The following is a 5,030-nucleotide window of genomic DNA, read 5'->3' on the forward strand; positions in this document are numbered from 1 at the left end:
TCGCCCTCCCCGGCCGCTCCTTCAGTCCCCCTTCATGAGGTTTACCGCGTCCACGTGCAGGTGTGAACATTTTTCACTGGAATCCGCCAGCACTTTTACCGAAATCACCTAGAAAGGAAACTTCACTTCCCGCTCACAGGGCAGGAGGTTGGGTGCTCACGGCCTCGGACAGGCCTCCCCCACGGGTGCCACTGCAGTTTGTGAATGACTCGGAGACGAAGGCATTGAGACCCTGTGTGCCCACGAGGAACGGTGGCCTCCCCCTGAAAGAACTAAATGGGGGGCCTTGCCCGTAATGAGTTGTCACCAGAAATGACTGCTTATGACCCGTCCATAGGTCAGGGCAAGCTTCTAATACTGAACACCTGCTCTCCTCACCCTTCAAATGACCTTCCTCCCCTCTCAGGTTCAAGGGCCCGACCTGACCCTCCGCTAGGCTGCCACAAATGCCTCCTCCTAGCTCTCTGCCCCGGACCCTCCCACGTACGTGGGGTCTCTGACTCTCTCCCATGTGTGGCGTTCCCATATGTATGTATGTACTTAACTTTGGTCATTTTCTCTGTTAACGTCTCTCATAGCTATTTAATTATTCGACCAGCCAGAGGGACCTCGGAGGAGAAAGATGTCTCTCCCCTACACAAGGCCATTAAATTAATGTACATTAGAACAAACACGTAACGACTGAGATAAAGAAGTTCGCCCATGAGCTGGCCACCTCCGATCATTCTGTGAGAGTGGATACCCATTGGGGAAGAAACAAGATGATGCGTTACCCAGAGGCCCTGGCACAGTGAAGGCCCTTAGGAAGGGGTAGCTGTGCTGGGCTGCGTATCTGGCGCTCTGGCCAGACGGGCCATGCTGTGCTGTCTGTTCCTAAAACACACAGATAGGAAGGTACTGACACCAGGCCAGGCCCTGAGATAGGGTCTCATGGCCCCTTCCCAGCATGCAGGCCTTCTTTCTCCAAAGGCCCGGAAGTCTCATTCCAAATTTGGGAGACAAAGGACTGGGAAAAGTATAAATAACGAGTTTCCTCCATATTGGGGGTCCCACTTCTGAGTTTGGAAAATTACATTTTTCTCTGGGCCTCCACAAAATTTAATAAATAAAATGTAACTCTTGCAGTCATCGCTGCAGTTCAGCCTCTGCTTCGGCAGGGTGCTGTGACTGTGGTCAGCTTGCCAGCTTAATAAAGGCTCTTAAATTTAAATTCTGAGTCGGTGGTCTATCTCCCTGAGTGAACCCATAACATTTGGAGGCCGCAGCGAGACACCCAGCTGGGGTGAGAGGGACCACTTATTTAGGGCAGGAGGCTCTCCCCCATTTATCGCCGGGCACGCAGCGAGATACCCCACATCCCTGTGGGGAATGACTACCAAGGAGGCCTCCAGTCTCCGTCCCGGGTTCTAGGGAGGCGGAGGAGACTCCACCCAAAACTTTCGATTCGGAAACCGAGCCACCTAGACTCGAGAGAGAGGTAAGGAAGACCAGTCGTTAATCTGGAATTGGGACGTCCCACGGAAGGACCTATACGGAGGGCTGGACGCAGTGGTACTCCTGGTCCTGACCCACGGCCATGACGGTGGCCAGGGTCCCTGGTTTTTGTGGCTGTAGGCTGCACCGGGTTTGTTGTCTGGTGTTTGTTGTCTATGGTGTTTGTTGTCTTTGTCTTTGTCAAAATGGGTCAGGGTCAGTCGTCTTCGTCGACCCCCGATCAGTCAGGCCCACTCCGAGTGAGTGGAAGGGAAGCTTGATCACCGCCCGGGAAGCCATAGAGCTCCCTTAGGCAATTAGTCAGGAATTGGTTGGATTGCGTAATCTCTGAGTAAACATTTGGTAGAAGTCAAAAACTTGGACTGTCTGGTGTATGAATGTCAGTGTGAGAGTCTCTGTGAAGTGAAAGCTGCTTTGTGCCGTCTGGCTGTACACATGAGAGTATTTGTTCTGTTGTTTAATGTGTTTGAAGATAGGACCAACCCCGCTTTTGGGGAAGACAGGAGAGAACTTTTAATTGCTTTTCTCTGATGTATGATTTTGCTGTGTTAGGTTAACATTTTAGAAGTCTAGGGTTAATTTAAAGGTATAAGGTTGCAACCCAGAGAAGTTTAAACAAAGGCTTATTGGGTTAAGATGAGTACATTTTCTCATGGCCTGTGTAGGGTGAGGGAGAGGGACTGCCGGATTTTTATCACGTGGTCCCGAGACCTGCAACTTGCCTGCCCTTCCTGATAGATTTACAGTAGGTCTCTGTCAGGGACAGCATCCGCTCTGACTGGGGGAGGAAGAGGGCTGAAAACTGCTCCTGAGCGGGTGTGAGATGGGGTGGCAGTAGGATTCACTAGATAGGGTGGTAGGCTCTCAGCCTGCTGAGATGGAGGAGCCCGGGGCTGGAGGACGGGGGCTAGTCAGAGAGATCAAAAGTAGTAAAGGAGGAGAGGGATTTGAGCCTCTGGGACTTAAAGAAGGGGAAATCTAGGCAGGAGAACAGCTAAGGACAGAGCAAATGGTTAACGCAGAAAAGGGGGGCGGCCGTCGGCAGGGAGAGCAGACCAGAAGTTTTGTTGATATTTACTTATCTGCTGGATTTTTGATTCTTTCTTTCTCTCAGACCTATTACCTCTCTACTCCAGGAATGGTTTTCTATTTGTTTGTTTGTTTGTTTTATTTGCTGGCTTTGGAAAAAATGGAGACAGACCCCTGGCTGAGTCTCTGAGCCAAGACAATTCTTTCACTTATTCATTTATCCAAGTACCTTTTCTGTTCAGGGTGGAGCCTCTCTACCCTAAGATGGCCTCTTAGTATTCACCAAGACAAATAATTACAAAAATATAATAATTATTAGTGAAACCCAGGTTGCCTAGTCATTGTGATGAAGGGTAAAATTCAAGGTACAAAATTTATCAGAAAACCATGACTCTAGTTCTGTCCCCAACCGGCTCAGGAGAAAATTCAGTCCTTTCAAAAGCAGTTTAGGATTCCTTAGAAGTGTCACACGTTTTCTTTCATCGACCACATGGCGTCTCTTTTACACACTAAGGTACATGCAAAGCTCTGGATCTAAACCTACTTCAGTATTGTTAGTATATAAAGTATGGAGTGACACCTAGAAGGACATGAGCCTGGTCAAGCTGGGAGAGATCAGATATCCATACTGAACCTCTCTGGCTTCTGTCAGACTTCTCCCTAATTTGCTTTTATGAAATAGCACCTAGTTTTCATAGGAATATTCCAAAGAACTGCTGTTTGTTCTGAAGAATAAAGAAAAGCAAACAGATCTCTTTGTTCCGCATACTTAGAAATCTTTTGATGTGAGTTGGGCTGGCTTCCTATGATGGAATACTGCCATTCACCTCCTTTGGATTCTCTATCTCTCTTCTTTTTTGCTTTGTAACAGAACCTCTCACCAATTTAATCTCTGCGTCTTCATGGCTAGGTAACCTCCCTCCAGCCACCTACCTCTAGATCTGAACACTGCCTTTGGGACTTAATCCTGAGAGGGTCTCCAGAGAGCTGCCTTGTTTTGTTTTGTTTTCTCTCTCTCACTTACCTGCTTTGCTGGCCAAGGAAAAGAATCTGTTCTTTCTCTCTCTCTTTTTTAATATACTTTTATTGATTTCAGAGAAAGGAAAGGAGGGAGCGATAGAAACACCAATGATGAGAACTCAGGAGGCTTCCCTAAAACCAATGGGGCCTCTAGAGATTCTCGTGACTCTTCCAGACCCTGACCTACTCACCTCACCAGCTTACACAGAAACCCAATCTAGAAAAGCTGAAATCCATAACCAATCTTCACTCAAGTTCTTTCAGGCTTTACAGTCCACCCAGAAAGCAGACCAGAAGCACGTCTGTGATGATCTGCCTGTATCCAGTTCATCCCTTCCAACCTGGTGACTCTGTTTGGGTAAAGAAGTTTGCCACCCAAGGACTGACTCCTGCCTGGAAAGGACCACTCCCACCGCAGTCAAGGTCGACGGGATCCTGTCGTGGCTTCATCATACCCGGCTGAAGACAGCCCAGGCAAAAGAGAGAGTCCAGGACTCAGTGGACCCTCATTCCAGGACCTTATCTTATAAACAGGCCCACTGACTTTATTTGGCAAAGGATTAATTCTATCAAGCTTCTATGGCCCTCAGGGGTCCCTCCCCAACAATGACCCAAAAGGGTCAATGATTTGACTCATGGACATAAAGCCAGTGGGGAATGTGCTGGGCTGCGTATCTGGCGCTCTGGCCAGACGGGTCACGCTGTGCTGTCTGTTCCTAAAACACATAGATAGGAAGGTACTGACACCAGGCCAGGCCCTGAGATAGGGTCTCATGGCCCCTTCCCAGCACGCAGGCCTTCTTTCTCCGAAGGCCCGGAAGTCTCATTCCAAATTAGGGAGACAAAAGACTGGAAAAAGTCACATTTTCTCTGGGCCTCCACAGAATTTAATAATAAAATATAACCCCTGTAGTCAGCACTGCAGTTCAGCCTCTCCTTCGGCAGGTGCTGTGACTGTAGTCAGCTGGCCAGCATAATCAAGGCTCTTAAATTTAAATTCTGAGTCGGTGGTCTATCTCCCTGAGTGAACCCATAACAGTAGCCATCACCACCATCATCGTCACAAACCTCACTGTCATCAGCTTATTGACATCAGCAGCACCATCATGACCATCCTCAGTATCAACGCCATCATCACCAACTGCACTGTCACCATCCCACCGTGATCACCACCATTATTGCCATCATCAGCACCATCACCTTCACCACCACCATCATCACCACCATCACCCCACCATCACCACCATCACCACCATCACCATCCCATCATCACCACCATCACCCCACCATCACCACCATCACCACACCATCAACATCCCATCCCACCGTGATCTCCACCATTATTGCCATCATCACCACCATCACCCCACCATCATCCCACCATCACCACCATCACCCCCCACCACCATCACCACCATCACCACCACCACAATCACCACCACCATCACCATCACACCCAGCACCACCACCACACACCACAACACTGC

At 48.9% G+C, this 5,030-nt stretch overlaps 1 long non-coding RNA gene across 1 annotated transcript; it reads right to left on the bottom strand.

Annotated features, from left to right (window-relative positions):
- Positions 1-345: 345 nt before the first annotated feature.
- Positions 346-4,091, bottom strand: LOC107183837. Its single transcript, XR_001514637.1, has 4 exons — positions 3,822-4,091; positions 3,544-3,547; positions 3,393-3,399; positions 346-357 (listed from the first exon to the last, which is right to left on the bottom strand). It is a non-coding gene; the product is annotated as an uncharacterized LOC107183837 (long non-coding RNA).
- Positions 4,092-5,030: the final 939 nt, after the last annotated feature.

This window comes from Myotis davidii, unplaced genomic scaffold (genome assembly GCF_000327345.1).
Source record: "Myotis davidii unplaced genomic scaffold, ASM32734v1 scaffold2863, whole genome shotgun sequence".
Taxonomy (NCBI): domain Eukaryota; kingdom Metazoa; phylum Chordata; class Mammalia; order Chiroptera; family Vespertilionidae; genus Myotis; species Myotis davidii.